General features: G+C 40.1%; 1 long non-coding RNA gene across 1 annotated transcript; it reads right to left on the bottom strand.

Moving 5' to 3' along the window:
* Window positions 1-3,810: 3,810 nt before the first annotated feature.
* Window positions 3,811-11,551, bottom strand: LOC307040014. The gene is made up of 3 exons (XR_013808401.1): window positions 11,175-11,551; window positions 10,930-11,002; window positions 3,811-3,926 (listed from the first exon to the last, which is right to left on the bottom strand). It is a non-coding gene; the product is annotated as an uncharacterized lncRNA (long non-coding RNA).
* Window positions 11,552-11,811: the final 260 nt, after the last annotated feature.

Consider the following 11,811-nt stretch of genomic DNA (forward strand, 5'->3'; position numbering starts at 1 on the left):
CAGAGAAGTCAATAGCCCGAAGAACTGATGAGTGTAGTTTGAATGTTTATTATGAAAAAACAAACGTGCTATTCAAAACATACCATTAGCCAAATATGTATCAGTCTAAAGAGCTCAATGTTCATACAACACTCTTTAAGGATTGGCAAACGGTAGTTATATTGTATAACGCATATATGGGTTTGCGCTTATATAATGCCACAAAGTCAGTGACAAAGATACAAATATCAATATCAGAAAGATTTTGTCTAGTAGAGTGGCATAAAATATGCAACTTAACATGTAATGTTGTCTTTATTCCATTATCTAGCCTTAATGGGTATGACAGCTGTTTTGGAATGACATGATTGTTCCCAAACAAATTCAAGGCAATCAAGACTTTCCATTAAGCCTATTGTATTCATTTGAATGCCCTTAATTTGTATCCGTACCTGTATCACCTGGGTATTTTCATAACAGCCTAGAATGCACTGTGATTGGGTGCTTGTTGCTCCTTCCAGTGTACATAAGACCCTTGACAAGAGATAACTCCACCGACTGGAACATCAACTCAATATGGAGCACATATGCACAAGTGCACTCAGGCTTCTCATCCTTGCAAGTGTTTTCAAGTTGGACCTCTGTGGGTGGAAGTATGTCGATGTAAGTATGACATGGTCAGAGGCCACACAATACTGCAAAAATCATTATATCGATCCGTCTTCAATCTGCAACCAGGTGCAACATGATCAACTTATGGCGAAACATGAAACTTACATGCGTAAAGATGCGTGGATCGTATCCTACCAAGATGTGGATGGAACGTGTACAAAATTGGAACATTGGTATGCAGTTCGAGTTAGAACCAGTTGTGTGGTACTAACTGAAAAAGGCTGGCTCAAAACGAATTGTAACCAGAAATACCCTTTCTAGTGCTATAATGAAGAACTGGTCTTGGTGAAAGAAAAAAAGACGTGGGAGGAGGCGATGGAGCACTGTCGCTACCAACACACCGACCTGGTGAGCCTCAACACAGGATATGATCTGGTTCAAATCCTGCAGACCAGCGCGGAAGCCCAGACAAACCACGTGTGGACCGGAATGCGCTACCTGGCGGGCAGCTGGCTGTGGGTGAACGGGGACAACATGACAAGCCAGGCATGGGGCAAAGAGGGGCCACCCCAGTGCCCCGCCTGGACTCACCACTGTGGGGCCCTCGCACGAGAGGAAAAGCACCTGGACAGCTGGGACTGTGCAGCCAAACTCAACTTTGTCTGCTTTTAAAATACTTGGATATATCTTGATTAGCATGGAAATATAGAAGTTATAGAGATATGTTGGTGGATTATAAGGATATCATAGTATGTCCCACTCATTTAGAAAGATATAAAGGTAGTCTAATGTAAATGTCAGAAAAAGGCAGCATATTATTATATACCATACTTTTCTTATCCTTTATAAAATGGATTGCTTAAGTTTTCCTTCATATATATATCAGTGTCAGGGAAACTCATTAAGAGATGAAATTGTTGTGATTTGGAAATGTAAACATCATGTTTATTGGTAAACTATTTAACATACAGGACTGTCTCAGAAAATTAGAATATTGTGATAAAGTTCTTTATTTTCTGTAATGCAATTAAAAAAACAAAAATGTCATACATTCTGGATTCATTACAAATCAACTGAAATATTGCAAGCCTTTTATTATTTTAATATTGCTGATTATGGCATACAGCTTAAGAAAACTCAAATATCCTATCTCTAAATATTAGAATATCATGAAAAAGTATACTAGTAGGGTGTTCAACGAATCACTTGAATCGTCTAATTAACTCGAAACACCTGCAAGGGTTTCCTGAGCCTTGAAAAACACTCAGCTTGGTTCAGTAAACTAAATCACAAGTATGGGGAAGACTGCTGATCTGACTGCTGTCCAGAGGACCGTCATTGACACCCTCCATCAGGAGGGTAAGACACAAAAAGACATTTCTCAAAGAGCAAGCTATTCACAGAGTGCAGTTTCAAAGCACATCCACAAAAAGTCTGTTGGAAGGGGGAAATGTGGCAGGAAACGCTGCACAACCAAGAGAGATGACCGCAGCCTTAACAGCATTGTGAAGAAGAGTCGCTTCCAGAATTTGGGGGAGCTTCAAAGACAGTGGACTGAAGCTGGAGTCCAGGTATCAAAAGTCACTGTTCACAGACGTGTCCGGGAAATGGGCTACAATAGCCGTATTCCCATGGTCAAGCCACTTCTGAACTCAAGACAACGGAAGAGGCGTCTGACTTGGGCTAAGGAAAAGAAGCACTGGACAGTTGCACAGTGGTCCAAAGTCCTCTTTTCAGACGAAAGCAAGTTTTGTATTTCATTTGGAAGTCAAGGCGCCAGAGTCTGGAGAAAGGCTGGAGAGGAGCAAAATCCAAGTTGCTTGAAATCCAGTGTGAAGTTCCCACAGTCAGCGATGGTTTGGGGAGCCATGTCAGCTGCTGGTGTTGGTCCACTGTGTTTCATCAAGCGCAGAGTAAATGCAGCTGTGTACCAAGAGATTTTAGAGCACTACATGCTTCCGTCTGCTGAAAAGCTCTATGGAGATGAGGAATTCATTTTCCAGCATGATCTGGCACCTGCCCACAATGCCAAAACCACCAGTAACTGGTGTACTGACCATGGCATTACTGTCCTCGATTGGCCTGCAAATTCCCCTGACCTGAACCCCATAGAGAATATGTGGGGTATTGTGAAGAAGAAGCTGAAAGACACCAGACCCAACAATGCTAATGAGCTAAAGGCCGCTATTGAAGCATCCTGGGCATCCATAACACCTCAGCAATGCCACAGGCTGATTGCCTCCATGCCACGCCGCATTGATGCAGTAATCCGTGCAAAAGGATTCCCAACCAAGTACTGAGTGCATTAGTGGACATTTTCAAATGTTTGATTGTGTTTTGCTGTTATAAATCTTTTTTTTTTACTTGGTCTGAGGAACTATTCAAATTTTTTGAGATAGGATTTTTGAGTTTTCTTAAGCTGTATGCCATAATCAGCAATATTAAAATAATAAAAGGCTTGCAATATTTCAGTTGATTTGTAATGAATCCAGAATGTATGAAATTTTTGTTTTTTTAATTGCATTACAGAAAATAAAGAACTTTATCACAATATTCTAATTTTCTGAGACAGTCCTGTAAATGATCAAATGGTTTAATTGTGACTCATTACCTGCCTCTGACATTTGTTATGTACATTTTTTTCCGAAGACATACTCATTCAACCAATGTCCTTATGATTGGTGCAAATAGATACAAAATATTCATGAAGGCCACCTAGTGTTTTCATGGATAAAAATAGAAATAGTAAAACATCTTCTAATTGGTTCACTGACATGACAACTAATGTTACTTTGGTATACTTTCACCAACTAAATATTATCGACATCATACAGTATGCCTTTTCAGCGTTGTCATGTAACAATTGAATATCCTTATTTAAAACCTGTTTGTGTTCAATCTGTATCTTAACAACATGTTCTAATGCAAAAGTGTTTTGTGCCAAAAAGGCAATGACCTATGCACTCCCGATGGCTGTGAAGCAGATTCACTCACACAACAAAATGTCAAAAAGCCACACGTCCTTCTGGGTGTTGATATTCTGGAGAGGGAATGTGTGTGTGTGAAAAGCCTGACTGTATGTGTAGGTGTGTGTGCACAGCTGATGTAGCGGCAGTAAATTAACAGCTGCTGTCATTCTAGCTGATGTGACCTTTTTCAACCCTTGTTGTTACACCCTGACAGCACATACATGTCTGCTGTTACGGTTCACTTACCGAGCCCACTGGGCTAGAGGCTTCTGCCCAGTTGAGTGGGTGCAAAGGTCAGCGCCGTGTTTGCTGATAGCCGCTCGGGAATGACTCTGAACATGGCTGTATCGCTCCATCGCTGAACTCCTGCAACAACAAATAATATCCAAACATATGAAAATGTCAGTGCTTAAAACATCAAAGATCACATTTGCCACACAATCAAGGACAATTTATTAGCATTATTTTTTACCATAGGCTACCTGGGCAACATTTTTTCCACTAATTTGGTGTGCATATCTTGCTTAATAAAACTTTAACATGCGGACATCATACCACTCTACTAAAACCCCAAACTTGTCACAACATAACAAAATATCAGGTAAATCTGTCATACAATCCTAAAAAAAATGTAAAGCAATGCAATGCATTGAATGCAATGTATAACCAGTTGTGGAAAAGGTAATTAAATCTTTAATTTGCAGTTAAAAATGTGCCATGTTAAAAGTACAGACATACTTGAAGCAACATGTACTCAGGTGCTAAAATGAATAGTACTCTTTATCCAGAATAACCCTTTCAGATTAATAAGAGATCGTACAGTATGCTATGCTACACATATTATTGGTTTAATATACCACAACAAATTAGCATTTAAGTCAAGTTGAGTTAACCACTTTATATGGAGAAGATAGTACACAACAACAGTGCACATTTAATAAATGTATCTTTAAAAATGAATCTCCTATAAAACAATTTTCAAATATAGTTGTTGGTTAAAAAGGAGGCTACAATATTCTCATTAAGTAAAAAGTATCTCAATTAGCCTACGAATACAAATTACTTTTCACTGCAGCACAGATGAAAAATAAATAGTCACTACTCACTAACACTTTCACAGCATGCAAAAACAACCTGGAGAGAATGAGTTTGGGTAGAGATAAACTTAGTATTAATTGTTTTCCCAGTCAAGAACACCCCAAACTAAACACTGTATCTCCACCTACTGGGAGTCAATCGTAATTTCAACTCATGGTCGCTGTTGAAAAAATATCTGATTAATACCAGAGAGGTTTAAATACTCGAAACTGAGCTCACGTGGTGTTGTTTTCGGCCTGGGAAGTTTACAGTATGTGCTCGGTGTTTACCTGCTAAAATAGTGTTGCTAGGCGACTAATGGAACCGCTTGTTCTCTTGTCAAATACTTTTAAGGTTGAATGCATTTTAAGCCAAGCCAAAGACCAAAAACTTGTACTTAACTAAAATAACACTACAGTAGTTTAATCATGTACTTACTTGAGAAGAAGTGTGTGTGTCAAGGTACGAGGGGCACACCTGTGATTAAGGTTCTCTGATCTGAACTGGGGGCTCGGCTGATATCCCGCCAAAACGTAATTGACGTAATGTGCCAATTACCGTAAGGGGTGAGAACGTCACTGACCGTAAATTACACTGACATAATGATATCGGTTCTTATTATACATCCTTGGCACTGCGAACGACAAAGCAACAACTCGATGTATGGCTTTGTCGTTGCTATAGCTCCGGAAAATTAAGAAACCACTAGAAAATGTTTCTTAAATCTCAATCTCTACATGTATGGCAGCCATTCCGGTGTCTGTTGCATTCCAACACTGAGAAATGTTGTCAGTAGTTTATGGAATAAAAAAAGCTTGTTAATTTTACTCGAAGCCAACATAAATAGTACAACCAGATAAACTGATAATGCTGCAGTGATCTCTTAATTTTGTCCATAGCTGCATATGCTCTATCTATGCCATGCAATAATCTATAATGGATCAGAATCAGAAATTAGATAGGTACATAGGTTACACATACTTGGTGTCATGGTGCATAGCTACAATAGAAAACAAAAAATATTTAAGGACACTGTAATAAAATATAGTTAAATAGCAATAAAATAAAGCAGTAATTTACAGTGAAATAGAGAAACTAAAATAGCACAATTCCCCCGAAAACCTGTGGCCATTTATCTCTTCTCACAAGTTGCATTCAGTACAAGTAGGCTAGTAGTAGCATAAATAGGATTATAATTATTGTAGAAGCCTAGTATGGGACAAATTACTATATTTAGGCTAAATCATAAGTAGGCCTACAACATTATGTAGATATGCTATAAACCACCTCTTCAAATATTTATATAATGTCAATCCAGACAATTTCCCTACCAAATTAAGAACATGGTCATGCAAAAGAGCAGTCAAAAGGCATACAGCTAAACACACACTTATATTAAGCTTAAACCATAGACATGGCTTGCTTAAACTCATCCACTTTTCCAATCCAACTGTTTGTGTTGCACTGTAAGGTTACACTGCCATCTGCTGCAACAAAAACGAAACTACAATTTAGACGCTTTTTATTTTTTGTCTCGTCACCTCACAAATTGATGCAGGTTCTACGGATTACAAAACACTTGTTATTCAAGAAAAGTAATCACATTGCCATAATGAATATACAACACAAATATGGCTATGACAATGTCTATTAAGAAGACACACTATAAATCACAAGGGGATATAGTGAGATCAGAAGTAAGAATTGACAACAGTAGATTATACATAGCATAAAATTAACCTTTTGGGCAATGACCTAGCATATTTAAAATAAAGCAATGACTTCTGGCTTGATATGGGTTGTAAACAGTTCAGAAAAATGGTTCTATCCGTGTTGGATGTTTCCTTTTTAATGAATTTTAAAAGGCATGATTAAAGAAGAAGGACTTCAGTTTCTACTCTACACGAACATTATGTTATACAGGTAAATACAAGTAGGCTACACACAGTTGTTTACAACATGCACATATACAAATACAGCTATTAGCTATTATGCACACATGCACATGCATTGAGATGTACACATTTTCCGTAGGCCTATCGGATTTTTTCATTTCTTATTAGACCTTTTTATTCCTCGGGTTGGAACAGGTTCCTATAGGTTGCTTTAGAATATCCTAATGTATTACACTATGTGACTGTCGACAGGCTGTGGCCCTTATACATAGAAATGTTTAGGCTACTCTAAAAAAAAGAATATCAGAGTCTTGCACGACATGTGGAAGCTGCGTCAAATGGAGGTAGTTTACGGTAAAAACGGCGCCCTTTTACCATGTGATTTCACCGATGTTTGTAAACATGCGTCAACCACATGTGATTTTGACGATGAGGAAATAGTGTCCGGCCAACCAGCGGCCGGGGGTGTATCAGGGGCGGGGTTCCAGTGTTGCGCTATGGAAAATCGTACAAGAGATACACAGTGATAAACGTGCCCTCCGAGATTGATAATAGAGACAATAAGGCTGAAACGGGAACGTAGCAACCTGAGGACCGGGTCTGAGAGGAACAAGCCGGGAAATGGAACTGCCCGCCTAGGAACAGAAGGGGAACATGAATGGGATAAAACACGTAAGTCATTTATGTCATTATAGGACGAGAGGATATACATAATGCTGCGTATGGTGCGTAGAGAATACCACTATGCTTTGCATAACCACTCAACAACTGGGTGAATAGGTAATAAAGCGAGCCTAGTGGAGCTGTCGTAAAAGTGCAAAGAATATTGAAAGCAATAATATAAAAGTCAAGTGTTTGCAGGGAAACAGGACGCAGGGAGTTGTTTATGAAAAAGCCTGATGAAAAGTGTGTTCATCATCGACATGACAACAGGTAAATTTAACTGCGTCAGTGAGAGGGACCGACACATGCAATCCAGAGGGACCTTGCTCTACGATGGTGGAACATGCTGTGACGGTGTGAAAGCGATGTTGTTTCTGGATCCAAACCTTGCTTCGGGGCTGATTGTAATGATAAAACAAAGGTGTAAACAAAGCGTAAAGTCGGTGGGGATGGCGTGTGAAGGGAGAGCTCGGAATAGGATGCTGCGCAAGAGGTGGATAGTGCGTAGCAAGAGATGGATAGTGCGTAATCCTGTTGTGGAAGGAGACGATGTTATGCAGTTCATATTGACACGATCATTCAACTCCTCATTTATAAAATGTTATTAGAACGAAGGTGTCCTCTTTCTCCTTATTTTTTTTAGAAATCAGGATAAAGAGACTTTCCAAGCATAGTCACATATTGACGCACGGAGGGTTGTGCTGTTGCTTGCGTAATTCCAGAGGAAAACTTAGAGCAACACAATGGTGACGCAGCTTGCTTTATCTTTGAGATGTCAAACAACATTTGCTGCGTCACCGAGATCCCAGAAGGTCCTTTATAGTAATTCAGGCTTTTTATTGCGCACTTGATATGATGAAAACAAGCTCATTTCTCGAACATAGGGGGGGCTATTGAGTAACAAACACTTTAGAATGTATCATTAGCTGTAAAGGGATGTTGACATCCAGGTATTCGTCATCTATAACCTGAATACTTACTGTTTTATTTTATTTTTCTATCTAGGGTCTATTTTATGTCATTTTACACCGATGACGAATTATGTAACTACAATACATGACACAAAGCCTTGAGCTTTCTCTGTTTTGTGAGCTGTTGTTGCTGTGAGAGAACCATTTAGTGGATTTGTCTCCCTTTACTAGATCTTGTAATGCACACCCGCCAAAGCACAATAGGACACTGAAACGCCTGATGGGATGTTGCTGGCCTCTGGCTCTCGTACATTTCCAGTGACCCCAGTGAGGGGAAGGCCTCCTGCTGCTTACCTGCCAGAAGGGTGCGGGAGATAAAGTGATTCGTCACATCTTAGAGCGGTGAGGTGAACATGAGGCACACAGGAGGAGCAAACTCCCTCCTGCCAAGCGGATTTGTTTGGTCAATGGGTGAATCAGCAGTCGCTTCTCGCGTTGCTAAACCACTGGCAAGAAAATGGAAAGAGAGAGAAAGCCTGAGAGAGAAGGGGAGGGGAGCTTTATTAAGTGTAGTAAATACAAACTTGACTCTTGAGGGAATGTCACTATGGTAGTTTTAAAACAACAGGTAAAGGTCATGGGAGGAAGTACAAGCTGATCTCTTAAAGAGTGTCAGGGGTGGCTTTACTGCAGCAACAACATCCCGTTTGCTTATTTGCATTATATGAAAACCAAAACTCCTGAATGTTTTTTTACTGACTACCATATCCTCTGCAGTTGTGATGTTATCATGCCTTTGGAGGCTGACCAGTAGAACAAGTGACCCACTTTCACAAAGAAGAAAACGTGACCTCAGTTATTTTGCCATTCTTTCAGGGAGGGGCGCTGCCTCTAAAGTCAAGCAAACAGAGGAGCCCAGTACAAGTGGGCTAAATGTTATGCACTCTACTACTTTATTCAAAGTTCTTGGACACATTTCACAATAAAAACAAGCCCTGCTTTATCAGCTGAAGCTATTGCAATTCAGCAGATGTTGTTGAAGCCAAAACTAGATGCAGCAAAAAAGCAAAAGAGGAGGGGCCGCATAAATATACTGACCCATATGTTTACAGCAGGGGGGCAGCATCACCTGTAGCCCACATACAACTTCAGAGGAAATGGTTAGCGACCCACTGCCTTTTAAAAAAAAATTCCTCCTTCACACAGATTATAGAATAGGAGGGGGCGCAGAGCCAAGAGATGACGGAGCTACATTTAAACTCGGAGCGCTGCCGGCCTTGCTCGATGACGATGTATTAATAGACAAGTGTGTATCGTTAGCAGATCTCCACCTAACAAGCTGCAAAAGTTTGTACAAAACGTCTGTAGACTCCTGAAAGGTAGTTACTATGATCTGTAAATATTTCTTAAAGATCTACAGTACATAGGAGATTGGAATAGTGACAATATTATTGTAAACCTGCCTAACCAGACACCTTGATGCCACATTTAACATCTTTATGTACGCATTTATCTCTAGTTATTTACCTCATAAAGCTGCACGTGTTATCAGCCACACATCTAATATTTCCCAACAGGCAGCGTGGGAGCCAGAAGAGGGTGACAACATGTAAATCAACCCTTCCATCTGTGGCCTTCCAGTCTATTTCCACCCATCGCGCAAAAGATCGAACAAACAAAGCATCCGGCTCATCTGAACATGTTAAGGCTCCCTCGCCTGCGAACATTTCGCAATGTGTTGATGCAACGTAGAAGGAGATATACGAGTTATTACAAGATCAAAACATAATTGGTACTTTTAGGACCTTTGTAGGCAAAAAAGTATGTGCAACCTTTGGCTTTGATTGGTCCAGTCAATTACCGTTTAAATATATATTGTATAGTACTCTTTCTTTGTGAAAATGTTGAGTGGCGTTATAAAAACACATTACCTCAGTGAGTTTGCTGCCCCCCCCCCCCCCCCCCACACACTCCTGATAAATTAGGACCTGTAATCTGTAAGAGGATTAACCACCTACCCTGTGAACACATGCACCCTAACCGACGCACGCACCCACAGTCACACGCAAACCAGGCATTTTGTGTTCTTTTTACGTCGCCTTCCCTAATATGACCCGACCCAGTGTCTCCCTGTGACACAGTTGGGCTGCCTGATTCATTTGCAGTTATTATGTTATTGTTGTAAACAAACTGAATGTTTTTTTTTATCCTTCTTCTAAATCAGATACATTAGCCAAATGTATTTGTGATTGTAGATTTTTTATCATTTTTATCATTTTTGAACATTGGACAGTGCTCACAGTTTGATACAGAGGCTCTACATTACACTAATTGTTGCTTTATCTATTTATTTATTTTTAAAAAGGGGGCAATGTGCCTTTAACAAGCAGTAGATAGTCAGGTGACTTGGCGGAAAAAATGCTACGATGCAGAAAGAAGTTTCTGCCCACTCAGTAGTCAGAGGAAAGCGCTTGCAGTTAAAGAGCAAGAAAGCTTTAGACACCTTCTCAAGTAGCAGTGTTACACAGGGGGAGTCAGAAAAGCAAAAACAAGGAGTGGACAGACAATGCTGTTATTCTGTAAGCTTGCACTGCATTCTTTTTTAATACTGAATAATCTTTATTTAGTGCACGTTGTTAAAACAATGATGAATCATACATGCCCAAATGTGATCATCAGTGTTGGATATATAACCAATCAGTACAGCTGCTGTTATTTTCTAAGCCAAAACATTAGAGTAGCAGTGAAGAGGATTAGGTCGTGACAGACAGGCAAATTGTCCCCGAAAGACACATGAATGTTCTGGATTAGTTGCTACGTCACCTTTCCCCATCAACAGGACAACAGTGTCTGAGACGCTGACAAGGCAGATAACAGCCGTCCTTTAATACCAGACCTGCAAATAGAATCCAGTGAGTTTACCACATTAGTTGTCTGCGTGTGTTTTCATTTCAATAAAACATAGGAACAGTAATAGTGACAGCGGTAGTCTTGAATGAGCTCTCTATAGACATTCTGCACTGCATGTCTCAGCAGAGACAACAGGGGTTCATGCTAATGATCCTTACCTATTTCTGGAGCTGCTTTTTTCTGCTTCTTGCACCACAGTCAACCCCGCTAGGACCAGGAACAGGCCTGGAGGCGGAGCCAAGAGAGGACACTTTATCCTATTGTGCATTACAAAGAAGTCTACAGGGAGCTGCATGGATCTATTTTTCCACAGTATGATTCGCTGACAGTTTTTGTTGGAGTTCATCTCTGGTGCCAGTCTGCTGCCGCGTCCTTTCTTACTCTGAGATCTTGATCATCTGATGCACTTATGCAAGGCACTGAGCTGCTGTGTCACTCTGCAGGATCTGACCATGACTCAGTGGTTATTCGGCCAGCAAAGCGTCTGCATTGACGTCTCGGTTTACGCCGGTCTCTCTCTTTGGAAATGACTGTAATTGTTTTCAAAGGATAATATGATCAGCGCAAATAAGCGCCTATATAAATATACTTAAATGTATCAATCTACAGACTTAAACATGATTTATATATATATGTTGAGTTTTCTGACTACCTGCCTGTGTTGCATCGTTTGTTAGGTTTACATGCTATTACCATACCTTGTCTCATGTACATGTTCCTTTATCTTCATTGGTATATGTTGTTGCAGATGATGGCTCTATATTAAGGATGGTATTGCTTTAAAGCATATTCATC

This window comes from Notothenia rossii, assembly GCF_949606895.1.
Source record: "Notothenia rossii genome assembly, chromosome: 5".
Taxonomy (NCBI): domain Eukaryota; kingdom Metazoa; phylum Chordata; class Actinopteri; order Perciformes; family Nototheniidae; genus Notothenia; species Notothenia rossii.